Source organism: Mauremys mutica, chromosome 5 (assembly GCF_020497125.1).
Source record: "Mauremys mutica isolate MM-2020 ecotype Southern chromosome 5, ASM2049712v1, whole genome shotgun sequence".
NCBI lineage: Eukaryota > Metazoa > Chordata > Testudines > Geoemydidae > Mauremys > Mauremys mutica.
The window spans coordinates 89064235-89075034 of NC_059076.1; the positions used below are offsets into that span (position 1 = coordinate 89064235).

General features: G+C 53.0%; 1 long non-coding RNA gene across 2 annotated transcripts; it reads left to right on the top strand.

Moving 5' to 3' along the window:
* The first annotated feature begins 623 nt into the window (after positions 1-623).
* On the top strand, positions 624-10432 carry LOC123370620. Of its 2 annotated transcripts, none has more exons than XR_006579484.1 (3): positions 624-755; positions 2256-2301; positions 10265-10432. It is a non-coding gene; the product is annotated as an uncharacterized LOC123370620 (long non-coding RNA). The 2 variants fall into 2 exon arrangements; XR_006579485.1 differs by lacking the exon at positions 624-755 and adding an exon at positions 1088-1141.
* Positions 10433-10800: the final 368 nt, after the last annotated feature.

A 10800-nucleotide genomic window follows, 5' to 3' on the forward strand; every position in this document is an offset into this window, starting at 1 on the left:
CCTGAGCCTACTCCTAATTAGTGGTCAACTCCTTGGTTCCTCCTCCAGGTGTGCACAGGGAAGTTAATTGGCCACCTTAACCCCTTCAAGCCAGTGTAGAGTGGACTCCCCATTATGCTGACACTTAAAGTTTGATTAAAAATCATTTATTGATTTATCAAATAAATTCAAAATGGAAGATTTACATGACAACATTAATGTAAACTTTAACGTGTCTATTTCAAGAGAGCATTGAAATAGAACTTTAGCATTAAGGACTTGATCTCAAACACCTGGGAGCATGAGTAAGTGAATAATCCCCACTGTGTTCATGAGGCACAAGCTCAAAGTTATGATGCCAGGACTCTTCTATGGTTTTAAGATTAATTCAAAAAGAAAGAACAAAGTAAGATGAATTTGCATAACTCATCAAAGTTATGATGCCAGGACTCTTCTATGGTTTTAAGATTAATTCAAAAAGAAAGAACAAAGTAAGATGAATTTGCACCCTTGTTAGCAGTTTCAGAAACAACAAAAGCCTCCCTCCAGAAAGCAGGAAGGAGGGAGAGAGGTTCTCTTGTGTTCACTTCAATAAATGTGAGATAGAGACCACTGAGAGGGTATGATAATATATATGGATGTTCCTGACAAGAATTGCTTGAGTCTGAATACAAAGAGTGTGAATGACCTCTTCACCTGCAAGTTAGAACTGACTCTGGATCAAGTGCAGGACAGTGGAGCTTCCTTGGTGTTGCTCTTTCTATACTAGTTTCCAGGTAATCACACTGACTCATAGGTGGGCAAACTATGGCCCGAGGGCCACATCCGGCCCTCCAGACATTTTAATCCAGCCCTTGAGCTCCATCAGGGAGCAGGGTCCAGGGCTTCCCCACTCCAGCGCTCCAACCGGGGAATGGGGCCGGGATCTTGCCCCACTCCACATGGCTCCCCGAAGCAGTGGCATGCATAGGGGCAGCCAAGGGGCTCCGCATGCAGCCTCTGCCCCAATCGTTGCCTCTGCTGCTCCCATTGGCTGGAACCATGGCCAGTGGGAGCTTCAGGGGTGGTTCCTGCAGACAGGGCAGCATGCAGAGTCACCTGGCTGTGCCACCATGTAGGAGCTGGAGGGAGGACATGCCGATGCTTCTGGAAGCTGCTTGAGGTAAGCGCCACCTGTAGCCCGCACCCCTGACCCCCTCCTGCACCCCAGCCCTGATACTTGTCCCACCCTCTGAACCCCTTGGTCCCAGCTCAAAGCACCTTCCTGCATCCCCAAACCCTCATTCCCAGTCCCACCCCAGAGCCTGCATCCCTAGCCAGAGCCGTCCCACCACACACACTCCAAACCCCTGCCCCAGCCTGAAGTCCCCTCCCACACCCTGACCTCCTCATTTCTGGCCCCACCTCAGAGCCTGCACCCCAAACCCCAATTTCGTGAGCATTCATGGCCCGCAATACAATTTCCATACCCAGATGTGGCCCTCAGCCCAAAGGTTTGCCCACCCCTGCACTAACATCTTTAACAAGTTAACTCACTTTAAAATAATAAATCTGCATTTCAGTACAGACCCAGTATGTCTAACTCTTGCACTTATTTAGCCCACTGCATTAAGTTTTTCTATTCACAGGTTAGTGACCTAATTATCTCAAACTGGAAAATTGAATTTCTATGTAAAGAAACTGTTAACAGCTGTTTATAGAAGAGGAACATGTTTTTAGTCTTTGGAAGACTACAAAAATTATTCCTGTAAAGCCCTGACTGAAAACTAGGATTGTACTTTACACAGGGCATTTCTTGAAGTTGGATTATTTTCTCCTGATTGTAAAAGAGTTATTTTTCCAGCACCATCAATGGTCTTGATCTGTATAGAAGAGAAGAATTTTGGACCCTGCCCCAACAAGCTTAAGCAACACATTTCTAGATCTGGGTGCCAAGTATTAAGGGTGAAACCTTGCCCCCTTGAAGTCAATGGGAGTTTAGTCATTGACTTCCATGAGACTCATATTTCACAATATTTAATGCCATATTTTGGTATGTAAATAAAATGGTTTGGTTTTCAAAGATGCCCCCTGCACCTACAGCTTCAGTGGCAGTTGTGGGTACTCAAAACCTCTGAAAACCATAATACTTATTTAGATAAGTGCATACAGTCATGTGAGCAGACCCCTGCATATGCCTGGAGCCCGATGGAAGCTTTTCTTGGTCACACTTTGTGTTAAGTCTGTGCATTTATAAGTAGTTTATAAAGACTAATACATTATTTGTGTTTTAATAGGTGATCAATCAAGTGTTACTGGTTGCTTATGTCATCCAACAGATCAGTAAGTTGCTTATAACCATGGCTTATTACTATCTATAAACCCTTTTACCCATATAGTTAAAACAAATTCTGGTCATGTGTTAGTCATTTATTAACCCTTTATCAATGTAATCTTAAGAGTGATCCATTTATTTTAAAAGTGGTTTACCTTCATGAAATTATATGGATTTTGCCTAATGTTATCTTTTTGTTATTAGTAGCTGTTTCTTCTGCACAATTTTTCTTTTGACATTCAGGGTTTTTTCCTTTTTTATTAAAATCCCAAACATGCAGGATTACATAAATAGTGCTGTACCAAGACAGACTTTTTAATATAAAGGCAAACCTTCTTCTTCGAGTGATTGCTCCTATGCATTCCATGTAGGTGTGCGTGCCGCGCGTGCACGGCTCTTCGGAACATTTTTACCCTAGCAACTCCGGCGGGCCGGCTGGGCGCCCCCTGGAGTGGCGCCGCTATGGCGCTGGATATATATCCCAGCCGGCCCGTCCGCTCCTAAGTTCCTTCTTACCGCCCGTGACGGCCAGTTGGAACAGTGGAGTGCTCTCTGTCCTCCACAACCCTAGCGTTTGCTAATTTTGTCTGTATATAGTTGATTTAGTTAGTTAGTACAGTTTAGGTATAAGGGAATAAGGAGGGTTTACCCCCCTTTTTCCGCAACCGGTGCGGGCTCATGCCCAAGGCACCGGGCTTTAAGCCCTGCGCGTCTTGCCAGCGGCACATGCCTGTCGGGGATCCGCACGACTCCTGCCTGCGCTGCCTCGGAGAGACTCACCGTATGGATAAGTGCCCTATCTGTGCAGCCTTTAAGCCCAGGACACGAAAGGAGCGGGACAGTCGCCTAAAACAGCTCCTCATGGAGACAACGCTCCAGCCCCCGGCACCGCCCGCGCCGGCGCCGAAGTCTTCATCGGCGCGCAGCGCACCGGCAGCCCCTAGCCGCTCCGGCACCGAGGCTCCTCGTCATCCGCAAGCGGCACCAACAACCCGGCACCGCTCCCTCTCACCATCGAGGAAGTGTAAGCCAGCGAAAACAGCTGCAAAGACCCATGCTGAGGGTCCTATCGCCCAGCCACCTCCACCACTTCCGGTACCGGCTGTGGCCGTGCACAGGCCGTGCACTGTGCCGTTGACTCCGGCGCCGCAAGGGCCGTCGAGTCCGGTACCACCCTGCTCCCCGGCACCGACCGCGGTTGAACCGCAGCTGCCATCCACGCCCGAGACTTTCTCGACGGCGAGGGAGCTCATCGAGCTCACAGAGGCACCGAGCCTCCGGCCCCTGGCACCGCCAGTGCGGGCTGTCGTGTCAGCGGGTAAGCCGGCTATGATGCGGCCCCCTACACTGGACGGACGAAGTAGACGGCGCTCCAGGTCCCGGTCTCGCTCCCGGTCCCGACGCCGGTCACCGTCGCACCGCTCGAGATCCCGGCACCGCTCACCATCACGGTACCGGTCGCCTTCTCGACGCCGGTCGCAGTCCCGGTACCGCTCAACATCGCTGTACCGGTCACGCTCGCGGAGACGCTCCCGGTCCCGATCGCCTTCCCGTCGGCACCGACGAAGGTCCGATTCCCGGCACCGGTCCCGGCACCATGACTCACGGAGCCGCTCCCAGCACCACCGGTCGAGATCCCGGTCGAGCTCCCGGCACCAGTCGAGCTCCCGGCACCGGTCGAGCTCCCGGCACCGCGGCGGTCGATGGTCTCGTTCGCCATCTCGGCACCGCGACGACCGGCACCGATCCTCGGCACCATCCGGAGACAAATGGCTGACCTCGACGGCGCAGTCTATCAGCGCCTCTGCACCCCCGTGGCCATCTCGACACTCATCGGTCGCTTCGGGGACTGGCAGCGATGCTCATCTTCCGGCTGCCCCGCAAGGTCAAGCCCAGGGTGCGCAGCAGTGGGGCTTCTGGGTCCCCTGGGCCCAATACGAAACTCAAGGGATGTCTTTCCCTCTGAGGGCCCCCACCTCCGAACACAGGGTACCGGAGGCCACGATAAGCAGACCGCCCCCTTCTCCACCAGGTTCGGCTCAGTTGCCACCTGATTCCCAGAGACATCCTCAGCCCGAGTCAGCTGCCCACGCCTTAGAAGAACCACCCGCGGAGGCAGTGGTTCAAGGCCTATCCTCGTCGTCTTCACCGGACGAGGCGGTGGCCGGGGCTGCTACAACAGACCCTCCACCAATTGACTTGCGGGCCCATCAGGACCTTCTTCGCCGGGTGGCGAAGGCTATCGACCTCCCCGTGGCGGAGGTCATGGAGGACGAAGACCCGGTGACAAATGTGATTGGAGCGGAAGCTCCAGTGCGGGTGGCCTTGCCGTTCATCCGCACCATTCAGAAAAATGCCACTACCATCTGGCAGTCACCGGCGTCCGTTCCTCCCACCGCCTGCGGGGTCGAAAGGAAGTACTCCATCCCCCCTACGGGGTATGAGTACTTGTATACTCATCCTGCCCCAGACTCGTTGGTTGTCCAGTCGGTCAACGACAGGGAGAGGCATGGCCAGCCCGCCCCAGCGCCAAAGTCCAGGGAGGCGAGGCGTATGGATTTGTTGGGCCGCAAGGTCTACTCTGCAGGCGGTCTCCAGCTCCAGATCGCCAACCAGATGGCCCTCCTCGCCAGGTACACCTTTGATATCATGGTGTCCCTGGCGAAATTCGCAGAGCTGGTACCAACAGCCTCCCGCCAGGAGTTCTCGGCGCTGTTGGAAGAAGGGAAAAAGTCTTCCAGGTCCTCCATCCAGGCCGCTCTCGACTCGGCGGACTCGGGTGCAAGAACCCTGGCCTCAGGAATGACCATGAGGCGCATCTCCTGGTTACAATCCTCCACACTGCCGCCCGAGGTGCAGTACACCCTGCAGGACCTGCCCTTCGATACCCAGGGTCTGTTTTCTGAAAAGACTGATTCCAGAATCCAGACCCTGAAGGACGGTCGCATAGCCATCCGCACTCTGGGGATGCATACACCTGCAACCCAGCGCAGGTCGTTCAGGCAGCAACCCTACCGGTTTAATCAGCCCAGGTCCCGTCCCTATAACAGCCGACGGCCAGGCCTGAATCGCCGTAGACCATCGGGCAACCAGCGTAACCAAACCCATCCGTCTTCCAAGGCCCCCCAGGGCCCCAAGCAGGCGTTTTGATGGGACGCCCGAGGACGGCCCATCAGTCTCTGTACCGGATCCTCTCCTTTTATTTTACAACTGCCTTTCCCATTTCCTTTCGGCGTGGTCCCGAATAACAATGGACAACTGGGTGCTTCAAACAATCCAGTCTGGTTACCGCCTTCAATTTGTTTCGCCCCCTCCTTCCCACCCGCCTTCCCCGTCCCTCTTCAGGGACCCCTCTCACGAGCAATTCCTCTTACAAGAGGTCGAGACTCTGTTGAGCTTGGGTGCCATAGAGGAGGTGCCCCACGACATGCGGGGCAGGGGATTCTATTCCCGATATTTTCTCATCCCCAAAGTGAAAGGAGGCCTACGTCCAATACTGGACCTCCGCGAGCTCAACAAGTACCTGCTCAAGCTCAAGTTTCGCATGGTCACCCTGGGGACCATCATTCCCTCCCTGGATCCGGGAGACTGGTTTGCCGCCCTCGACATGAATGACGCGTACTTCCACGTCGCGATTTATCCTCCCCATCGACGCTACCTGCGTTTTGTAGTCAACAACGCGCATTACCAGTTCGCAGTGCTGCCATTCGGCCTATCCACCGCGCCGAGAGTTTTTACCAAGTGCATGGCAGTGGTTGCCGCAGCCCTCCGCCGTCGTCATATACACGTTTATCCGTATCTCGACGATTGGCTGGTTCGCGGAACGTCCCAGCGGCTGGTAACGGACCAGATGACAGAAATCCTGTCTCTATTTCGACACCTCGGTCTTCTCAACAACGCCGAGAAGTCCACCTTGACTCCGTCTCAGCGGGTGGAGTTCATTGGAGCGGTTTTCGACTCCAATTTGGCCAGGGCCTGCCTCCCGCGATCGCGGCACCAGACGATGGTCTCCATCATCCGAGACCTCCTCACCTTTCCCACGACAACGGTTCGGTCCTGCCTCCGCCTCCTGGGCCATATGGCGTCCTGTACGTTTGTCACCGCGTACGCGAGACTCCACCTTCGCCCGTTCCAGTCCTGGCTGGCGTCGGTGTACCGCCCACATTGTGACCCCATCGACATGGTGGTCACGGTCACGAAGCCCACCCTCGAGTCACTCAGTTGGTGGCTGGACCCAGAGGTGGTGTGTGCAGGAGTCCCGTTCCACCCTCCTCGCCCATCCGTCACGCTGACCACAGATGCCTCAGCGCTGGGGTGGGGGGCTCATCTGGGCGACCTTCACACCCAAGGTCTTTGGTCACCCCAAGAGCTCGCTCTTCACATCAACGTCCGGGAGCTAAGAGCGATCCGTCTGGCGTGTCAAACCTCCGCACCCGCCTGCAAGGCCGCTGCGTCGCGGTGTTCACGGACAACACGACGGCAATGTTCTACGTGAACAAGCAGGGCGGAGCCCGCTCCTCCCTCCTCTGCAAGGAAGCGATGGTCCTGTGGAACTTCTGCATGACCCACTCGATTCACCTAGAAGCGTCCTTTCTCCCAGGAGTGCAGAACACGCTAGCGGACCACCTCAGCAGGTCTTTCCTCGCCCACGAGTGGTCCCTTCGACCGGACGTGGTACACACGATTTTCCAACGGTGGGGCCTCCAAGGAGAACAGGAAGTGCCACCAGTTTTGTTCCTACCAGGGTCGCTCTCCGGGCTCCCTGTCGGACGCCTTCCTGTACTCCTGGACAGATCACCTCCTTTACGCCTTTCCTCCGTTCCCGCTCGTCCACCGAGTGCTGCTCAAACTTCGGAGGGACCAAGCCCGCCTAATACTCATCGCTCCAGCCTGGCCGAGGCAGCATTGGTACACCCTGCTGCTCGAGCTCTCCGTTCGGGAGCCCATTCCCCTCCCAGTGTGGCTGGACCTCATCACACAGGACTTAGGCAGACTCCGCCACCCGGACCTGCAGTCCCTCCATCTCACAGCTTGGTACCTACGTGGCTGACCCAGGCGGAGAGAGGCTGTTCCGCGGCAGTACAGCGAGTCCTGCTTGAAAGCAGAAAGCCTTCCACCCGCTCCACTTACCTCGCGAAGTGGAAGCGCTTTGCCCTCTGGTGTGATCAACGAGGCCTCAATCCCTTCGTAGTCCCTCTTTCTACAATCCTGGACTACCTCTGGTACCTTAAGGAGCAGGGTCTCGCGGTCTCCTCCTTAAAGGTACACCTGGCGGCCATATCCACCTTTCGCCCATCAGTAGACGGCCGATCCATCTTCTCCAGCCAGATCGTTTCCCGCTTCCTGAAAGGCCTGGACCGGTTGTACCCGCCCATATGGCGTCCTACCCCGGCCTGGGATTTAAACCTGGTTCTGGCCAAGCTTATGGGAGCCCCCTTCGAACCTTTGGCCACGTGCTCCCTCCTCTACCTGTCATGGAAGACGGCCTTCCTCGTCGCTATAACTTCAGCGAGACGAGTGTCCGAGCTTCATGCCCTAACAGTTGGTCTACCTTACACCATCTTCCATGCAGACAAGGTACAGCTTCGCCCGCACCCGGCCTTCCTCCCAAAAGTAGTCTCGGTCTTCCATGTGAATCAAGAGATCTTCCTCCCGGTCTTCTGCCCGAAGCCGCATGCCTCACCTCGGGAGCAACAGCTTCACACCCTGGACGTCCGCAGGGCCCTCGCTTTTTATATCGAGCGGACGAAGCCCTTCCGGCGTTCGACCCAGCTGTTTGTAGCGGTTGCCGATCGCATGAGAGGCGAGCCGGTCTCCTCGCAGCGGATTTCCTCCTGGGTAACGGCGTGTATCCGGACATGCTACGAGCTTGCTCGTGTGCCACCATACCGCTCACTCGACGAGGGCGCAAGCCTCATCGGCTGCCTTCCTGGCTCATGTCCCCATCCAGGACATCTGTAGAGCGGCCACCTGGTCTTCTGTCCACACCTTTGCTTCCCACTACGCGTTGGTGCAGCAATCCAGAGACGATGCAGCCTTCGGCTCCACAGTCTTGCACTCTGGCACGTCTCACTCCGACCCCACCGCCTAGGTAAGGCTTGGGAATCACCTACATGGAATGCATAGGAGCAATCACTCGAAGAAGAAAAGACGGTTACTCACCGTAGTAACTGTTGTTCTTCGAGATGTGTTGCTCCTATCCATTCCAGACCCGCCCTCCTTCCCCACTGTCGGAGTAGCCGGCAAGAAGGAACTGAGGAGCGGACGGGCCGGCTGGGGTATATATCCAGCGCCATAGCGGCGCCACTCCAGGGGGCTCCCAGCCGGCCCGCCGGAGTTGCTAGGGTAAAAATGTTCCAAAGAGCCGTGCACGCGCGGTGCGCACACCTACATGGAATGGATAGGAGCAACACATCTCGAAGAACAACAGTTACTACGGTGAGTAACCGTCTTTTCTATCAGACAAGTACAAGTAGATTCACAAGAGGATTTAGGCCCATTACCTGCCACTTTAGTCACCTAAATCCCAGAATCAGGCCCTATTGGGATTCAATCCCCTCCCCTGACTCAGCTGCTGTCAAACTCTGTAGGTGCCTAAACTCACACGGAGCCTAAGATTTTGCAGTGAGTTCCCTAGGCACCTAAGTTTCGGCATGAATGCATGCACACTTCAGCAATGCGTGAACTAGGATAATATAAGTGTTCTGCTGCCTAACTCCCTAGCAGGACCTGATCCAGTAAGCATGCTCAGAGCTTGCCTACCAGACTGGGTCCTTATAGGACAAAATGACTGGGGGAGCTGGGGTCAGAGGAGGACCTCCCACAGAACTTTTAGCCCACTCATTCGTGTATTTTAGCCCACTCATTCGTGTAATGTGGGAGGGGAAAAAGGGGATTTGAACAGGATTCTGATGCCTCTCAGGTAACTGCCCTAGCCACTGGTTTACAGGATGTTCTTATGTGGGGGCTCACTCAGTCTCCTTTGTTGAAGCTGTTCCACTGTGCATAAATAATTTTCTAAAAGAGTCATTGAGCAGGTAACCTGGATCCTGAGTCTTACACCTCCCAGATGAGTGCTCCAACCACCAGATTACAGTCTCCATCTCCCCACCCCTGCCCCAATGACTGTCATTTATCCACAGTGCAACAGTTTCAACAAAAGAAACAAAGACCCCACATCAGAATACCCCATAGCCCAGTGGTCAAAATGAACAAGGTGATTGAGATCCTGTGCATATGCTAACAGGTGCCCCCCGTTCTAACATCAGACCTGAATCTGGGAATTTCATTGATTTAATTTTTTTAATTCTGATTGAGATGGGAATGATGCTCAGATAAGAATAGTCCAAGTGGTTACACAAACCGGAGGGAAATCAATTCTGCATATCTCACACAGGAGCAGTCCAGAAACTAGTAGAACTGTCAGACTTGAGGAGAGATTGCATATAGGAGATGACTGGCTTTTGCCAGCCTGAAGACTGAACCGGGGAACGTTCGCCCTAAGAGGAAGAGAAGCAGAGAGAATGTTGCTGCCCTTAGGCTGGATCCAATACTTGTATCATTTTAGTTACAGTTGAGAGTATTCCAGCCAACACAGTGTATTTTATGGATGTAGCAAAAGAGCTGGAAGGGGAAGCTTTTGTCATTCCCAGAAGGCTACAGAGCCTGTGAAAGTCACAATTAGATATTAGCTAGTTAAATATGAATGTTGAATCAGTTTTAGTTAATAAGGGAAAGAACAGAGGCAAAGCTCACGGAGATGAAGCTACATAAATATCTTAAAGTTCATGGTTTAGATATGAGTCAGGCAAAAAACTGTAAATTTTCTTTTCAGAAGAGTACTACAGAGCTATGAACTGTGCTTCACCCAAGAGTTAAGGCTTGAAGTGCATGAAGGGCAGTATAATATGAATAAGGCATAATTTTCTGTGGTATCCTGGCTATTACTACTGATTATGTATTGTATTTCAGGAGTGCCTCAAGGCACCACCAAGTACCTTCTCAGCCAGTAGAGGTCAACTCTCCAGAGAGAAGTCAAGTTATGCTGGTGGGCCAGTGTGAGGAGCACTGCTCATGCTATACCTTTCTGTGAATGAAAAGGACCACAATTTCCAAGGCTGCCAATCCGGCACCTTTCAAGAGCACTAAATTTCATTTTTAAAAAGATACTAGATAAAAACAAAGGTTTGACAGTAATGGATCTTTGGATTAAGTCCCTACTCCAATGATACTGCAACCTAAAGTAAAAATACTGAAATATGCAAAGATAATATTTGTTAGTCTGTTCATAAAACTTAGTCTGGGTTCATATTTTTTTCACCGCATAGCTGGCACTACAGCTAACCTGATAGAGGCACCAAGGGCTGAATGGTTTCTGAACCGCTGTCACACCTAAAGTAGTGTAAAGTGGTTGTACCTGTCCATTGGATAACAGAAGACTTAAAAAAATAATATATGGAGATGTACCTATTGCATAGAACTGGAAAGGACCCTGAAAGGTCATTGAG